Below are 19,363 nucleotides of genomic sequence, written 5' to 3'. Positions count from 1 at the left end.
TGACTCTTGGTTTCGGCTCAGGTCATGACTTCATGGTTTCATGAGTTCGAGCCCCACATCAGGCTCCGTGCTGACAGTGTGGAGCCTGCTCTGCCTCTACCCCACTCACGCTGTCTCTGTCTCTCTCAAAAATGAATTAAATTTTTTTTAATAATATAAATAAATTACCAGTTCAATTTCATTACTAGTAGTAAGTCTGTTCAAATTTTCAATAATCATTTTCAATAATTTTCAATAAGCAGCCGACTTTGGCTCAGTTCATGATCTTGCTGTTCCTGAGTTCAGGCCCTGCATCAGGCTCTGTGCTGACAGCTCAGAGCCTGGAGCCTGCCTTAGATTCTGTGTCTCCCTCTATCCCTCTGCCCCTTCCCCACTCATGCATGCACACTCTCTCTCAAAAATAAAAAACATTAAAAAATATTTTTTTAGGGGCACCTGGGTGGCTCAGTCAGCTGAGGGTCCAACTTCAGCTCAGGTCATTATCTCATGGTCCGTTAGTCTGTGAGTTTGAGCCCTGCGTTGGGCTCTGTGCTTACAGCTCAGAGTTGGGAGCCTGCCTCAGATTCTGTGTCTCCCTCTCTCTCTGCCCCTCCCTCACTCACACTCTGTCTCTCTCTGTCTCTCTCTCTCTCAAAAATAAATAAACATTAAAAAAAATTCAGACTTTCTATTTCTTCCTGATTCAGTTTTGGAAGATTGTATTCTTCTGGGAAATATATCCATTTCTTCTAGGTTGTCCAATCTGTTGGCACATAATTTTTCATAATATTCTCTAATAATCCTTTGTATTTCTGTAATATGGATTGTTATTTCTTCGCCTTCATTTCTTATTTTATTTATTTGAGTCCTGTCTCTTCTTTTTTTTTTTTTTTTTGAGAGAGAGAGAGAGAGCATCAAAATCAAGAATCAGACACCGAGCCGCCTCAGCCACCCAGGTGCACCATCTCTCTCTTTTTTCTTATTAAGTGTGGCTAAAGGTTTATCAATTTTGTTTATCTTTTCAAATAATCAGTTCTTGGTTTCATGATATTGATTGTTTGCTTGTTTTTTAGTCTCTATTTCATGTATATTCATTCTAATCTTTATTATTTCCTTTCTTCCACTAGCTTTGAGCTTTGTTTGTTCTTCATTTTCTAGTTCCTTTAGGTGTAAACTTCGGTTGTTTAGTTGAGATTTTTCTTGTTTCTTGAGATAGAACTGTATCACTATAAACTTCCTTCTTAGAACGCTTTTGCTGCATCCCAAATATTTTGGAGCATTGTGTTTTCATTTTCATTTGTCTTCGTGTATTTTTGGATTTCTTCCTTGATTTCTTTCTTGACACACTGGTTGTTTAGTAGCATGTTGTTTAGCTTCCATGTGTTTGCGAATTTTTTAGTTTTTTCCTTGTAATTAATTTCCAGTCTCATACCATTATGGTCAAAAAATATGTTTGATATGATTTCAGTTTTCTTAAATGTATTGAGACTTGTTTCATGGCCTGCTATGTGATCTATCTTGGGAGAATGTGGATCTAGACTTGGGTAATAACAATCAGGCATAATTTAGAGGTTTCTCAACACAATAAACTTTTCTTGCCCAAACTATGAACCTTATGCTTCCCCAAATTCTTTCTGAATTTTATCCTCTAGAACAGGTTCTTTACAGAAAAAAAATCTTTTTCTGTTAAATTTATTTATTTTGTTTGTGGGTTTTTGCCCAAACCTTAAAAAACCATTTCTGCCTTGCCAGTTCATGAGACCAAATGTATCAAAATATTTCTTTCCTCTGCTTCTGTGCTCCTAGAAAAATTAAATTAAATAACTATTAATTGGTTCAATTAAAATTTTGATGGGGCCTTACACTTAACCAAATACACTTCTATTCTCTTTACATAGCTCCCAGTTATTCTCCATGGCTTCTCTCTTAGACTGAAGTAATGATGGAACCTCTTGCTTCAGAAAAAATACAATCCACATTGCCTCCAATCAACTCCAGACTTCTGTACTATTAGTTACTCTCTCTTCCCTCTTGAAATTCTCACTTTGTTCTCTTCCTTCAGGCTATACACAGACTTAAGTTTCTCTGAATCTAAAACTTTTTAGATGACTACATAGATATAACATAAGAAGAGGAGTGCGTGGGTGGCTCAGTTGGTCAAGCAGCTGACTCTTGATGTCAGCTCAGGTCTTGATCTCAAGGTCGTGAGTTCAGTCCCACATGGGACTCCATGCTGGACAGAAAGCCTACTTAAAAAAAGAGAGAAAGAGAAAGAGAGAGGGGGAAATAAAACAAGAAGTAAGTCTTGTTTCTTCTGTGCATTCTCTGTCAACCAACAACCCTTTCTCTTATTTTTTAACTGGCTTATTAAAAGGGTAATCTATACAGACCATTTAATGTCCAATGAATTCTTAAAATCTGATTTCTTCCTTATAATTCTACACAAATAATCTTGGCCCTCTTTCTCACTAATCTTTCTATTGAATTTGACCTGGTTGAACGCTCCCCAGTGTTGGGAGGGTGTCTTGATTTCTTTCTGGCTTTATGTTTTCATGTGAAGCAAAGACCACTAGGGTAGTACTTTCTTTGCTCTCCTAGGGAAGGAGTGAATTTTTTGATTGATGAGTTTGGGAGAAGGAGCAGAGTTTGCTTTCTCCATAACAGGGAATGACTTCAATAAATTATAATAAATCCATATGATGCTTCCTCAGCATCTACTTGCATGAGAGCACCACACATTCTTTCTTGCCTTCTCCTTGCTGTAAGTGGAGGTTGTCACTTACTGACATTGGAAAACTAGACAATTCTGTTAGCTAAGCAGGCTTGCTAACAGCAATATCTGGTTCTGATTTCTATTTGCCTTTCTCCATTAGTGCCAAAGTCATAGGGTAGATAGGTGTTTTTTTATTGGCCCTTCTCCCTCAACTTCAAAACCACCCTCTTTAGCCTCCTCTTATGACTTTCATGTCTTCTCCCTTTGCACATATCTATAGGTGCTATTTTGCAGGACAAATTACGTTGCATCCTTAATATTTTTCTAATTATTAAAGTATTTCCTGTTATAGAAAATGTTTTAAATAAAAAATTATGAAAATAAATGTAAAAATTTATAAACTTAGAACCCAGAGATGTCCACCTTTAACATTTTGGAAGCTTTCCATCTAGTCTTCTTTTTCTAAGTGTATAATAAAAAATTATATATATATTTTCAATGTTAGGATCAAACTTTATATACTTTTGTATTCTGGTTATTTTTTAAGTTTGCAGTGAATATTTTTCTATGTTGTTAAATATTCTTGTAAAATATGATTTTTAGTGCCTGCATAATATTCCATCTCATAATTCATTTAAACCATTTTCTATTATTGAACAATGTTCCCTTTTTTTTCTGTTAAATACAGTAGCTATTATCTGTTCATGTTTATTACATGCCAAGAACTATCTTATGTCTTTTTACAAAGGTTGCCTCATTATTTATTCAAACAATCCAATGAGGAGGTGATGTTATCACTGTTTTACAGAAGAGGAAATTGAGGTTCAAACAGTTGATCAACACAAACAGCTGACTGTTTGCCACAAAGGCAGAGTATAATCCCTGTTTCTTCTGACACCAGTACCTATGCTTGGAATCACCTCTCTATACACCATCTCTAAACAGTGATGTGATGAACATCCTAGCACATCAATGATTATAATCTTAATCTTTTTGAACACTCTTCAGTCACACAAGTCCATCCTTTTCATTGTAAATAATCAGAATATCAGATAAGCACATACTTTTCAAAAGATTCACCCCTACATCACACAATCGTCAAAAACAAAGTCAAGAGGAATTAAGAAGTAAATATTTTAAAATTTTTTAAATTTTTATTTATTTTTGAGAGAGAGAGAGAGAGAGAGACAGAGCATGAGTGGGGCAGGGGCAGAGAGAGAGGGAGAAAGAATCTGAAGCAGGCTCCAGGCTCCAAGCTGTCAGCACAGAGCCTGACACGGGGCTCAAACTCACAAACCGTGAGATCATGATGAGTTGGCGTCGCACACTTAACCCACTGAGCCACCCAGGCACCCAAGAAGTAAATATTTTAAATATATACAAAATGTGGCAGATAATATGGGAAAATATATTTGTAAATTTAACATTAAATGAGATATAATCTCTAGATGCAATAAAGGAAAGGACTAACAGAACTATAGAAAAATTTAACTCTATTAAAAAGTATATACCAATCAGTGGACACAGCTTGGATTAGGCTGCCCAGTGCTTAAGTACCCCCATTTAAGCAACAGCTGATTCCTATTTGGCCACCTACCCTTACCCTACTCTTACCTATTATTTTTCCAATGCAGTTGATTCCACCCCTGGTTCCAGGGTGGTCAGGTGATCTGTTCCTAGTAATAAAAGCAACACAGCTACCTAGCAGTGATTAAGAAATGGACAGAAAATCCAAGTCAGAAATATCAAAGCCAAATTCAATTGCTGGCTCTGGGAGAAGTAGATCTTCCCTCTTCCACTGGACTTGGTGTTGGGATGATGTGAGCTGGGAAATGCAAAGTCAAACCTGAGAGCAAAGCTATCACAATTTAAGGCAGAACGCAAACTCCATAGAGACAGGGATTTTTGTCTGTTTAGTTCACTCAGTGATGAAATTTTAGTTCCTAGAATATTGGTTGTACAAATTAGGCACTTAAATATCAGTTAAATGAATGAATAAACTGAGAGAGAAAGAAGTTAAGTCTTGATGACATGATTGAAATCCTGATTCCAGTTGTAACTGGCACCAGTCCATCCCTGAGTTTTTAGATATATTAACAATATATTTCCATTTTTACTTAAACCAGTTTCAGTTGACTTTTCTGTCATTTGCAACTTGCTGTGGTCTGAATATTTGTGTGCCTGCTAAAATGCATATGTTAAATTCCTAACCCCCAAAGGTGATAGTAGTAGTTAAGTGTGGTCTTTGAGAGGTGATTGGGTCAGAAGGGTGGAGCCAGTGTGCATGGGAATAGTACTTTCATAAAAGAGATGCCATTTATCATTGCTGTTTTTAATATCAATATTAATTTACATTTGCCCATTTATTTACTCTCCCATTTCTCTTACTGTCATTTCTACATCTCTGCTTCCATCTGTTATTATCTTGGCTTTTTTTCTCTCTCTCTCTCTCTCTCTCTTTAGTGTAAGGCAGCTGGTGGCACATTCTCTCAATTTTTGTCTGAAAATTAATTTACTTCATTTTTATTTTTAAAAGATATTTTCAGGGGCACCTGCATGGCTCAGTCGGTTGAGTGTCCCACTCTTGACTTTGGCTCAGGTCACGATCTCACAGTTCCTGAGATTGAGCCCCAAAGTCAGGTTCTGTGCCAGAGATTGCATGCAGCCTGCTTGGAATTCTCTCTCTCCCTCTCTCTGCCCCTCCCTGCTTGCACACTCCCTATCTCAAAGAAGGAATGAATGAATGAATGAACGAGTAAATAAATAAATAAATAAATAAATAAATAAATAAATAAACTTTAAAGGATATTTTCACTGGGCATAGAATTCTAGACTGGCATTTTCTCCCCAACACTTTGAAGACATCATTCCATATATTTTCTGTAGTTCAATGTTTCTGTTGAGAATTCAACTATCATAATTTTTGTTCCTTTAAGTAGGTACTTTCTGCCACCTCTGACTGCTAAGATTCTTTTTCTTGAGAGAGAGAGGGAAAGAGACAGGGAGCGTGCCTGTGCAAGCAATGGGGAGGAAAGGGTAGAGAGAGAGGGAGAGAAAATCCCAAGTAGGTGCTGATGTGGAGCTTGATCCCATGAACCATGAGATCATGACCTGAGCCAAAATCAAGAGTTGGATGCTCAAACTGACTGAGCCACCCAGGCACCCCTGACTGCTAAGATATTTTAAATTGCCTTTTATTTTCAAAGTTTTACTAAGATGGACCTAGGTATCGTTTTCTAAGGATTTATCCTGCTGTCTGATACTTTCTTGAATAATGTTCATTGGTTTTGAACATTTTCAGACATTATTTCTTCCTGGTTGCTTCTGCCCCATTCTCTTGCTAGTCTCCTTCTGGAAGTTAGATATTTTCACTCTATCTCCTGTATTTCTTATTCCGATATTTTTTATATTCCATTCTTTTTTACTCCATGCTCTGTTTTGGATTTTTTCACCTATCTACCTTCTAGTTCTTTATTATTTACTTCAACTGTGTGCAATCTAAGGTTATTAATAAAAATAAATAAAGGGAACAATAGAGATCCCACAGAGCAAGAAAAATATCCAATGGGAAAAGGACCGTCTCTTCAATTAATGGTGTTGGAAAAACTGGACAGCAACATGCAAAAGAATGAAACTGGACCACTTTCTTACACCACACACACAAATAAATTCAAAATGGATGAAAGACCTCCATGTGAGATAGGAAACTATCAAAATCCTAGAGAAGGACACAAGCAGTAACCTCTTTGACATCGATTGTAGCAACTTCTTACTAGGCATGTCTCCTGAGACAAGGGAAACAAAAGCAAAAATAAACTATTGGGACTTCATCAAAATAAAATCTTCTGCACGGTGAAGGAAACAATCAATAAAACTAAAAGGCAACCTTAGGAATGGGAGAACGTATTTGCAAATGACATATTTGATAAAAGGGTTAGTATCCAAAATAAATAAAGAACTTATAAAAACTCAACACCCAAAAACCAAATAATACAGCTTTAAAACGGGCAGAAGACATGAGAAGACATTTTTCTCAAAGAAAACATACAGATGGCTAACAGACACATGAAAAGATGCTCAACATCACTCATCATCAGGGAAATACGAATCCAAACTACAATGAGATATCACCTCACACCTGTCAGAATGGCTAAAATTAACAATACAGGAAACAACAGGTATTGGCTGATGGGGATGCAGAGAAAGGAGAACCCTCTTGCACTATTGGTGGGAATGCGAACTGGTGCAGCCACTCTGGAAAACAGTGTGGAGGTTCCTCAAAAAGTAAAAAATAGAGGGGTACCTGGGTGGCTCAGTCTGTTGAACATCCAGCTTCAGCTCAGGACATGATCTCACAGTTCCTGATTTTGAGCCCTGCATCCTTGCTGCAGTCAGTTCAGAGCCTGCCTCAGATCTGTCCCCCTCTCTCTGCCCCTTCCGTACTTGCACTCTCTGTCTCAAAAATAAATAAATCTTTTTAAAAAAAAGTTAAAAATAGAGCTACCTTGAAGCACCTGGGTGGCTCAGTTGGTGGTGTCCGAATCTTGATTTCAGCCCAGGTCATGATCTCACAGTTTGCAGGATCAAGTCCCACATTAGACTCTGCCATGATAATGCAGAGCCTGCTTGGGATTCTCTGTCTCCCTCTCTCTCTGCCCCTCCCCTGCTTGCTCTCTCTCTCTCTCTCTCTGTCTCTCTCTCTCTCTGTCTCTCTCAAAAATGAATAAATAAGCATTAGAAAAAAAAGAGCTACCTTATGATCCAGCAATTGCACTATGAGGTATTTACACCAAAGATACAAAAATACTGATCCGAAGGGATACATGCACCTCAATGTTTATAGCAGCATTATCAATAATAGCCAAACTATGAAAAGAGCCCAAATGTACCAACTGATGAATGGATAAAAAATATGTGGTATATATATACAATGGAATATTACTCAGCCATCAGAAAGAATGAAATCTTACCATTTGCAACAACGTGGATAGAACTAGGATGTATTATGCTAAACAAAATAAGTCAGAAAAAGACAAATACCATATGATTTCACTTATATGTGGAATTTAAGAAACAAAACAAATAAACAGGGGAATAAAAGAGAAGCAAACCAAGAAACAGACTCTTAAATATAGAGAACAAACTGATGGTTGCTGAAGGGGAAGTGGGGGTGGGGGGATGAGCTAAATGGATGATGGGGATTAAGAAGGGGTTTTGTTATGATGAGCACTGGATGTTAAAAGTAAGTGATGAATCACTATTCTACACCTGACACTAATATTACCCTGCACGTTAACCAACTGGAATTGAAATAAAAATTTGAAGAAAGAGGGGCACCTGGGTGGCTCAGTTGTTAAGCATCTGACTCTTGATTTCGGCTCGGGTCATGATCTCACAGTTCATGAGTTTGAGCCCCACATTGGGTTCTGTGCTGACAGTGCAGAGCCTCCTTGAGATTTTGTCTCTCTCTGCACCTCCCCCCCTTGCACACAACGTCTCTCTCTCAAAAATATATAAATGTTAAAAAAAAAAATTGGAGAAAAAAAAAAAGCATGGAAAGTTCTAAAAAAAAAAAAATAGGAGAGAGATCTCACTTCCAGCCCCTTCTGCCCTATGAAGATACAAGGAGAAGTTTGTGACCCAGAAGAGAGCCCTCACCTGACCATGCTGGTACCCGATCTCAGACTTTCAGCCTCCAGAACTGTCAGCAATAGATTTGTTTTTTATAAGCTACTCAGTCTATGGGTTTTTTAATAGCAGCCCAAACAGACTAAAGAAGAAAATTAGTCCAAAGATGGGAGTTGCTGCTTTAACGAATACCTAAAAATGTGCAAGCAGCTTTAGAACCGGATAATGGGCAGAGGCTGAAAGAGTTTTGAGGTGCATGCCAGAGAAAGCCTACACTGCTATGAATGGACTGTAAAGAGCAAGTTTGGCAAGAGCTCAGATGAGGAAAGCTGTAGAGAAAGCCTCCATCTTCTTAGAGAATACCTAAGTGGTTGTTAGCAGCATGTTGGTAGAAACACGGATAATAGAGGTCATCCTGTTGAGGTCTCAGACAGAAATGAGGAACATGTTGTGTTAACTTGAGGAAAGGCCATCCTTGTTATACAGTGGATAAGAGCTTAACTCATTGTGTTCTTGTCCTCATGTTTTGTGGAAGGTAGAATTTGTAAGCAATGAAAAGTAGATATTTGACTGAAGAAATTTGTAAGCAAAGTTTCGAAGGAGCAGCCTGGTTTCTTTTGAATGTATATAGTGAAATTCGAAAAGAGAGAAACAATTTAAAGGTGGAATTATTAATCAAAAAGAACGCAAAAATTAAATTGGAGAATTCTCAGCCTATCTATGTATAAAGAAATAAGAAAGCTTGTTTGGGAGAGAACACAAGGAGTGGGGCCAAATTTGATAAGGAAATTAGTCTGGATTGACCAACTCAACAGAAAATAAGAGTTATTCATCAAGACAATGGGTAGATTGGTGGGCCTTCCAAAGAGAAGCCAGGACCTATTGTTCAAGACAATGGAAGAATCACCCAAAGGCAGTTCCAGACTGGCCCTACCTCCACAGGTCCAGAGTTCAAGGGCCCCAGGGCAGATCTATTTCAAAGCCTCACAGTGAGGCTGTGCTCCCCCAAAAGCACGAGCCACACCCCTTAGCCTCCAGGTGCTGTGCAAGGAGGCCAAGGCAATTGTCACAATGGAGGGGAGAGGCAGTAAACCTTGGCAGAGCCCCTCCGGAGATCAGAGTACATTAGCCTGAGCAGGGTGAAAGGCAAGGCCAGGTAAGAATCACAGGATTGAGACCTGTTTCAAATAGCTGCATAGCACCAACATTAAATTCATGAATCATTCAGTTGATTGCACAATTTTATCACACAAGTTACTCAACACAATAAAGTTAGAAGGGAATTAATGAACCACTCCAAAGAGGATACAAGAAGGAGGCATCACAGTGTGAGCAGAGAGGCACCGGTCCCATTGTTGTTCCTATAACAAGTGTTGGCCTGGACTGCAGTTAGGTGGCCTTCTGCGCCTGCCAGAGTCTCTGGCAGCTCCTGTGTGGAAAGCCTGTGAACATAACACAGCACAGAAGGTCAGTCAGCCCTCTGGCCGCTGCTAGACAGCTCCTTCTTTTAAGGGTCCACTGAGCTGGGTGTAACGGTTCTGCCCGATGGTCTTTGCCATATCAGCTCAGTCCACTAGGTCTCACCCAAGTCTCTCTGTGGACCTTTCTTAATAAGTTTTACTTATCTATCAGTCACAGAGCTTATCTACAGAGGCACACTCGAAGTCCTACATCTCACGTTGACAACTGTTATGGGAGTTCACATTGGCCACTGTGACTCCATCTTGTCTTACTCTGACTTAGCTTATTCTCTATCTTCTATGACTAGGAATCACATATAAAGTATTTCACGCCATGACACAGCCACTAGCCATTAGCCAGTGGGAACATGGATATCTCCACCTAGATTTGGAAGGATGGGGTCTCCCAGAGCAGTGGGCTCAGGAGGGGGAGGGGCCACTTCAGAGAGATCTGACTAGGGCAATGACCATCTGAGTCCTAGGGCAATGACCCCTGCCCCCGAGAGAGGCATGGGACCCCAATCCATGAGAGCTGCTGTATGGGCTGCACCCAGCAAAGCTGTGGGAGCAAAACCACCTGGAGCCTCGGGGGCCCCAACTTTCACCCCAGTTTGTCGAGAAGGTGGGACCTCTGCCCCATTGGGGTTTAAGATTTTGGACTTGCTGAGAAACTATTACCTATATCTTCTTTCCTATTTCTCCCTTTCGGAATGGAAATGTCTGTCCCATGCCTGTCCCTCCTTCGAAGCACATAATTTATTTGATTTCACAAGTTCATAGCTGGAGAGCAATTTGCCAAAACATAAGTGTCTCACCCATATCTAATTCAGATGATATTTAGATGAGACTTTGGACTTAGGCTTTTGAGTTGATGCTGGAACAAGACTTCTGGGGCTACTGGGGTGCAATGAATGTATTCTGCATATGAGGACATAAATTTGGGGGACCTAGGGGTGAAATGCTGTAGTCTGAATGTTTGGGTCCCCTCCAAACTCAAATGTGGAAATCCTAATCTCCAAAGATAAAAGTATTAAGAGACTGGGCCTTTGGGAAGTGATTAATTCATGAAGGTAAAGCCCTCATGAATGCATTTCACATCCTTACAAAAGAGGCTCCAGAGAGATCGTTTGCCCCTTCCTGCAAGGGAGGACACACTGAAAGGTGCCACCTATGAACCAGGAACCCTCACCTGGCCATGCTGGAACTTTGGTCTTGGACTTTCCAGCTTCCAGAACTGTGAGAAATAAACTTATGTTGTTTAGAAGCCACCCAGTCTGTGGTATTTTGTTACAGCAGCTGAACAGACTAAGATACAACTAATAGAGTCTTATAAACAGATATAGCCAAGTTCAAAGTTAAATGCTAGAGAGCAGATGAAACACTTGCTACAAACATAACAGACATAACAGCACATAAAGTATTTCTTCAAATCAATTAAGACAACTATCTAATAGAAAAAATATGCAAAGGAAATAAGCAAGCAATTTATAGAAGTAATACAAATGAAGCATGTGAAAAAAAGTTCATCACTACTAACCTAGTAAATATAAGCTAAAACAACAGTGTGATGTAATTTTGCAAATATAACTGGCAAACTTCTAAAAGATTGACAAGGTCTAATATTAAGATTGTGAGCAAACTGTCTCTTCTGTGCTGTTGGCACAAGAGTAAACTAGTGAAGCCTTTTTTAGAAAACAACATGGCAATATCTATCACAATTCTAGACGTGCATACCCTTCAATCCAGGATTTCTATGTCTAAGTATCAGAGTCCTTGAGAAGCATCTGCATCCAGTATATGACCAGAGACAAGTACAAAGGCATTTACTACAGCATTGTTTGTAATAGCCAAAAATCAAGAATGGTCAAATAAATGACAGTAGAGTTCTTTGCATCATTTAAAAAGGTTGAGGGGCACATGGGTGGCTCAGTCGACTAAGTTTCTGACTCTTGATTTCCACTCAAGTCACACTCTCATGGTTTATGAGTTCAAGTCCTGTACAAACAGCACAGAGCCTGCTTGGGATTCTCTCCCTCTCCCTTCTCTCTCTGCTCCTCCCCTGTACTTGCTTGTGCACTCCCTCTCTTTCTCAAAATAAATAAACTAAAATTAAATTAAATTAAATTAAAAAGTTGAAGTAGAGCTTTATATACTGCTTGGAAAGATCTCTAAAATATGTATATAAAATAAAAACATAACTACAAAATAATATGTATAAGCAGAAATATCCTATTTATATAATAAAAATTATTTATGTGGGTAAATATACATACCTATATTGAGAAAAATCAGGAACGATGCACATCAATTCTCAACAGAGTTGATTAACATCTATGAGCATCGAGATATGGACAAAGTGAGATGTTAACTTCTTACCCTATACTCCTAGAGGAAACCTCTGTTAATATCACTTTATTCTTCAAGACCCTTTCTAAGCACTTATTACCCAAATATCACCAGGCTTCAAAGTACTAGGGTTTTTTGTTGGCTTGTTACTACCATGTGAAAAAATGTAAGAACATGGGAAGGAGTTGCCCTTGTGCAGTTGCCCTTGCCCCAGGGCCACATGTGCTGCTGGAGTCGCTCACCCTCACACAGTTCTGTTCAAGTTTCAGCAGCGCACAGTACAATCCTGGCTCCCCATTTGAACTACATTCAAATGTAGTGCTTCACTGTGCTTCACTCAGGCCGGTATCTCCACTCCAGTGTCACCTCCTCAGCAACTTTTAGGACCTATGCTCATCCTTCCCCTGAAAGTGGACAGGCATATGGCTATTCTTCCTGGGTTAGGCTCTCTTGGGGGGTTTCCATCACAGGGTGCCTTGGGCCCTAAAGTGTTACAGCTCTTTTTAGCTTCACACATAACACATCCTTTCTCCCACCAGGGTGCATCTCAGAGAGAATAGCTAGGTGGTCACTTTGAAATTAACAAAAGCACTAAAGACTCAGAATTATTTTTGGAGGAATTTATCATGCAGATACTCATGCATAGGTAAGAAATGACTTTTGTGCAAAGTTATTCTCTGCAGCATTGTTTGTAATAGCCAAAGATTAGAAACAACCCAAATGTTGATCAAAAGTAACTGGTTAAATAAATGATAATATGTCTATATCATAGAACATTAAACAACTGTAAAAAAGAATGAAGAAGCTTTCATTATACCAATAGGAAAAGAAGCCCAAGATAAACATACAAACAAAAAACAAGGTGCAGAATGGTATGTAAAATATGCTGCCTTTGGAAGCAAATGAAGAAAAATAAGAATCTATTTGATTTTGCTTGTATATGCTTGAACAAACTGTGGAAATTTATGTAGGAAATTAAGGACAGTGCTTACCAGTGGTAGAGACTGGGTAAGAATTGGTTAGATAAATGACAAGAATGGTGGGGAGACATTTTACTGTATATCATTAATATTCTTTGGTTTTTAAACCATATTTATGTTTATTCAGCCTTCAGATTTTCTTTTCTTAAAGTCAAATCCTTGCCACGGGCCTACGTAAGAAAAATCCTTGCAAGTTGGCTTTCTGGCCCCAATCCTTGTTATATTTTCATTTTGTTTTTCTTCTCCCCAGAGGTTCCTCTAGGAATTTTTTTATTTAATCAATGTAAATGGTTATGGGACAGATAGAGCACAGGCCTTTTCAATCTGATCTCCCCTTGCTCAGGAGAAACTCTGTTTTACACACTGAATAGAATAAATAGAGTGTAAATAGAGTATATAATGACATATGCGTACATAATAACATGTATCATGTTTGCATAAATGAATACTCTTTGGGTTACAAATACCAGAAATTCAACTCAAACTCTTATAATAATCCTGAGATTCCCCATGCACACTAAGGGCATGAAAGCACTTAATAAAATTCCTAACTTCCAGGGTTGATGGAAATATGAAATAAATTAATGCAGAGATAAAGAGCTTGGTCATGCAGCTACTTCATAGTAAATAGAAAATAAATGTTAGTTATTGTTATCATTTGTGGTCATATTAAAGCATAATGCTCATTCTTTTGTGCCACATGTCTGAGTATTGTTTATAAATGTGCAGGATCTATTATACAAGTTACAAAATAAGTCGTAGGTTTTAGGGTTAGTCTTTTACTTGCACACACAAATTTTTATATGGAAAGACAAAAAAAAGTCCACGGTAAATTTTGAAAAATTTTAAATGGTTAAACAAATTTAATTCAAACTTCCAAGTGTAATTGAGACCTAGAGTATAGGAAAACGCCAAGCAGGAGAAAATAGGGGATTCCGAATGGTGCCTGATAAACACTCATTCAAGATCTCAAATACTCACACAGGGGGAAAGATGAATGATTTGATTGGGCAGCAGTTATTGTTAAAGGAAAATAAAGTGGAAGAAACTGAAATATTTAGGTACCTATCAAGAAGTGATGAAAGCCAGCTGTGGAAAAAGATTCTGTAAGGGAGTTTCTGTATTGCAAAGGAAATAGCTGCACAATGTCAAGAAGGGAATCAGTGAGATACAAAGCAAGGAAACCCACTGCAATAAGATGCCATATTCACAAAAGTATTATTCACACATAATCTCAACATTTTCTCCCTACTGTGCTGTGGTTTGAAAATTTTGCTTCATTACTCATGAATTTACCTCCAAACATTTGTGGCTCTATCTCATTAATTTTAATATTTGTCTTCTAAAATATTTTTATATTTGTCTCTTGGGATCCCAGGAATGTACTGTGGTATGTCTCTTGTTCCACAGGTTGTATTTATTAGTTGAGATGGGAATGGAAAGTGGAATGTCTGTGGTAATTTTCAGAAGATAATATGTCAGTGCTAAAATCTGAATGTCTAGAATGTCTAGATTCCTACACATTTGTGACAACAATAAATCAATGATTTTGAATTATTCTTAATGTATATTTAAATATCGAATAGCTTTTATATACTGGAAGATAGACCTGTTGGCATCACCTTTCTTGTAATAAATATGATCATGGTGATGGTGTTGATGATAGCAAACTAAAATTTTCTGTTTTTAAAAAATATTTTGAGGTTTAGCTATAAGAAGTCCACTGAAACGTTTTGCTGTTAAGATATGTAACAACTAGAATATGAAACTAACTGTACATGTAGCCACAGTTGATGTTTGTGCTCCTTGAAACTTCAAGTGTTTTGAAGCAGTATTGTGGACTGGAAAACCATAATAAGTGCCCTGAAACTAGCTCATTTTAGACATTCATCAACAACATTTTGATGGTTAATTTTATGTGTCAACTTGAATGGCCCACAGGGTGCCCAGATATTTTGTTAAAAATTATTTCTGGGGCGCCTGGGTGGCTCAGTTGGTTAAGCGTCTGACTTTGGTTCAGGTCATGATCTCACCATTCGTGAGTTCAAGCCCTGCATCAGGCTCTGTGGTGACAGCTTGGAGCCTGGAGCCTGCTTCGCTTTCCGTGTCTCCCTCTCTCTCTGACCCTCCCCCACTTGCACTCTGTCTCTGTCTCTCTCTGTCAAAAATAAATAAACATTAAAAAGTTTGAAAAAAACCATTTTTTTCTGGGTGCATCTGTGAGGGTATCTCTGGATAAGACTCACATTTGAATTGGTAGACTGAATAAAGCCGATGGCCTTCCCCGTTGTGGGTGGGCCTCGTCCAATCTGTTGAAGACATAAATAGAATAAAAAGTTAGGAAAGGACTATTTCTCTCTTCCTGTCTTTGAGCTAAAACATTTGTTTTCCCCTGCCTTTGGATTCAGACTTGGGATGGAACTTATACCATTGGCTCTGCTGGTTCTTGGACTCAGACCAGAACTATATGCCATAGTTACAATAACTTAAAACTCATAATAACTCTCTTTTGCGTGTGTGTGTGTGTGTGTGTGTGTGTGTGTGTGTGTGTTGTATAATTTTTTTTTCTCCAGTTGGTTCTGTTTTGTTTCTCTGGATAACCTTGACAAATACAAACATAAAATGCTCTATTAGGTCTTAAAATCAGGCTAGACAACATGAAGGAACAGACGGTCTTGCAAGATTTCCAGGACTTCCTGTGTTCAGTTAAGGCAGCAATGCCACGAGATGAGCCTTTCTTGTTTATTTTTGTACTTCCACTTCCTGTCAAGTGCTCTTAACCAGTGAATTCAGAGGTGCATGAACATTTAAATAAACTCAAAGAGTGCATAATTATGTGTTTAGTATTTCTCCCCCGCCCCCACCAATAATTTCAATTTCTTTAGAAATTTCTGTAATCGATTGACTGGCAGAATTTTCATTTTAATTCAAAGATGAACACCATTACCTCTCTCACTTCTCTAAGGGCACATGTAAAGGTAGTGTTCTTTCTTGGGTAATAACTATAGTGACAAAAATTGTAACACCATCTATCAGTTTGTTATGGCTTATACCAGTGTTTCTCAAAATTTTGGTCCCAGACCAGCAGTGTCAGCATTACATGAGAATTTATCAGAAATGTAAATTCTTAAGGTCTATCTACTCCAGACCTTCTGAATCAGAAACTGTTTAAAGTTTGAGAACCACTGGTTTATAGAATCACTTCATAAGCATTATCTCATTAAATCTTTGAAGCATGAGTTTGGTACTATTATCTGTATTTTACAGAAGAAGAAAATAAGGCTTGGAGAAACTAAAAGGTCTTCCAACGACCACACCAATAAAATGCAGAGCTAAGGCTTGAACCAAGTTCTTGTGACCCAAACCAATGCTCTTTGCACAACATCGTTGTTCTCTCCTGATATAACTCGCGTATGTTCCTAACATGTACCCCCACTGCCATAAAAGACTTGGGGTACTTTACATAATAACTCCACACAGTGGAAACGTGCCTAACCTAATCGGAAAACAACAGTAAGTGGCCCTTTCATAGAGCTCCTGTGTGTTTCCTCCTATTTATGCATGGCAATGAGGCACACAGAGAAGCAGGACCTAAAAACATTTGGTTCATGTGAAAACAGTTCATTCTGTCCTACCTTGCCTCCGATGCTCCCATCAAGAGGTTTTCATGTTCTTTCTGCTCAACTCTGATGCAGTATAGTTTTGTAACAGAAGAATGTAAACAACCTCAATGTCCATCAGAATGGAATGGTTAATTAAATTTTGCAGTGGTTGTAAAGCATAAGGCAACTCTATATGGACTCATAAGGAAAAGATCTCTAAGACACCTCAACAAGAGAAAAAAGTAAGGTGCAGACAGTGCATATAGTATGCTATCATTCATGCGGTGAAATGAAGAATAACTAACACACATATATGTTTGTAAATGCAAAGAATTTCTCCAGAAGGATAAATAACTCAATAATGGTGGTTTTGTCCAGCCAAGGGAACTACAGGGAAAGGAGAGGGGAAGGGAGACGGTGATTAAGAAAGGAAAGAGGGGGAATTACTTTTCATTGTTTTGTATTGTTTGAATTCTTTTAAAGCCACAATTAAAATGGTCTATTAAATTGTATCTTTATTATACATATATATTTATTTATATTTTTTATAGATTGGAAAGGACAGCATTCCATCTGCCCTTCATAATCAATTATGTTTTCATTCCCAAGAAGCTTCTTATAATTTTAGTCTAAACTACCTCTTTATGTAAATTCCCAAATTTCATCTCATTGGGTGAAGTGGAATTAATTCTTCTTAATTAATAGGAATTAATTCCTATTTCTAGCATACTAGGAATGCTTTCTTCATCTTTCAAAAGCTGTTAAAAACTCCCCAATCCAAAATCCTCTTGCAAACCTGGGACATCTCTGAGCCTAGGGTTCTCCATCTTGATTTTTTTCTAACACAAATTGCTTTCCACCCTGGTTCCTCCAATCTCAAATCCCAACCTGCTTCATACTTTTTAAATGAGCCAATGCCCAATAGATAATTAATGAGCTGTGAAGTGCCCTCACGGCCAGGTGCCTTCTTCCTGTGCGAGAATTAACTCCCCCCAACTCCTCACCCTCTACAAAAAGCAAAACGGATGAGGAGGGGAAAAAGAAAGAATAAAAGAGTTTTGATAATTACATATAAGAGCCAGCTATAATTATGCAAACCAGGATGAGCAATCGTGAGTTCATTTAGAATGGATGTTAAAAATATTGCAAATAAAGGAGGAAGAATGGCTGTTATATACTAACAAGTAAATGTGTAATTTCTGGAATGAGTAAAATTTTGAGTGATTCATAAATAAAAAGAGTGTAGGAAGCAGGATATGGGCTAAGTAAAAAATGTTTGTATAGGGGTTGGTAATTTATTGGGAAATACCTATAACTTATCACAACCTGATTCAAGTAGGGAGGAATGGGGAAAGGAAAGGGAAAAAATATATTGGGTTGGCTGAAACAGCCCTATTTTGCTAAAAGAAAATGTGGAGTTATCTTATTAACATAACTACCAATTTATATTACTAATGATTTAAATCACCTAACTAGGTACTAGAGCATTCACAAAATAACTCAGTTTGTTAGGGCATAGAAAATGAGAGCTCTGAAGCCAGACTCACCTCAGATTTCTGTTCCAATTTACAGCCCAGGAGCTTAACCATGTTGACTGATTGTTAAACAATGAATAGACATTATCTGTGCAAATCCACAAGGGTAGGCAATGTAGGGGAAGAGAGAAGACCTGGTTTTCCTTGATCCTTGCCTCCCCCATGTTTCTCCAGTTCACCCTCACACCAACCTCAGCTGATTAAAAATAAGATGCTTTCTTTTGTCCTATAACTTGACAATTATGGGGAAACTCTAATAGGAAGACACTCTACAGAAACACTATGGTTCTGGGGACTAAGGGAATTTTTAGTGTAGCTTTTAAGTTGGTTTTTAGCATAAATTTGTTAAGTAACTTCAGTTACCTTCTATTTGACTTTCTCTTTTCTAATTGATGAGGCTAATAAATTATTATAAAAATAATAACTCCAGACTGTGGGATGTTACATATTTATTGGCATGCCAATGCCATGAGTAAGCATTGTTATTGGCATGCCAATGCCATTGGCAAGACATGGCTCACTCTTTCCCTTTTAATTCAGCACTCTCTGAGGCTCAGCTTCCCACAAATCAAGATTGTTTTCTACTCTTAGTGTGATCTGTCTCTATGACTGAGATTTTTCTTTTTTTTTTTAATTTTTTTTTTCAACGTTTATTTATTTTTGGGACAGAGAGAGAGAGAGCATGAATGGGGGAGGGGCAGAGAGAGAGGGAGACACAGAATCGGAAACAGGCTCCAGGCTCTGAGCCATCAGCCCAGAGCCCGACGCGGGGCTCGAACTCCCGGACCGCGAGATCGTGACCTGGCTGAAGTCGGACGCTCAACCGACTGCGCCACCCAGGCGCCCCAGATTTTTCAATGAGCTATGCAGGTGGTAGTCATTATAGGTGAATATTCATAGTATATTAATAGGCATTTAAAAATGTATCTTATATAGCTATTCAAAACAAAAGACTAATAAAGACTTAGGGGCATGACAGATGATTTAACAAACATTTATTTGGTACCTATTGTGTTCTGGGCACTGTGCTAACCATTTGGATGGCAATGATGAATAAGATGAGGTCCCTGCTTTGATATACTCTCAGTCTAATGGAAGAAATGGAAAGTACACATACAAT

The 19,363-nt window shown here is 38.2% G+C and overlaps 1 long non-coding RNA gene across 2 annotated transcripts in view; it reads right to left on the bottom strand.

The window, feature by feature from the left end:
• LOC109497454 overlaps window positions 1-19,363 on the bottom strand; it is a 63,843-nt gene that overhangs the window by 39,216 nt on the left and 5,264 nt on the right. The window contains exons 2-4 of one of the 2 annotated variants that reach the window (XR_002153663.3): window positions 15,353-15,415; window positions 12,054-12,111; window positions 9,255-9,762 (exon numbers count right to left, since the gene is read on the bottom strand). This is a non-coding gene — a long non-coding RNA (uncharacterized LOC109497454). The remainder of the gene's footprint in view (window positions 1-9,254; window positions 9,763-12,053; window positions 12,112-15,352; window positions 15,416-19,363) is intronic. The other variant, XR_006594209.1, reaches the window with a different exon arrangement.

This window comes from Felis catus, chromosome A2 (assembly GCF_018350175.1).
Source record: "Felis catus isolate Fca126 chromosome A2, F.catus_Fca126_mat1.0, whole genome shotgun sequence".
NCBI classification, from domain to species: Eukaryota; Metazoa; Chordata; class Mammalia; order Carnivora; family Felidae; genus Felis; species Felis catus.
Note: the sequence above shows the minus strand (reverse complement) of the source record. Positions and strands in the feature narration are given on the sequence as shown.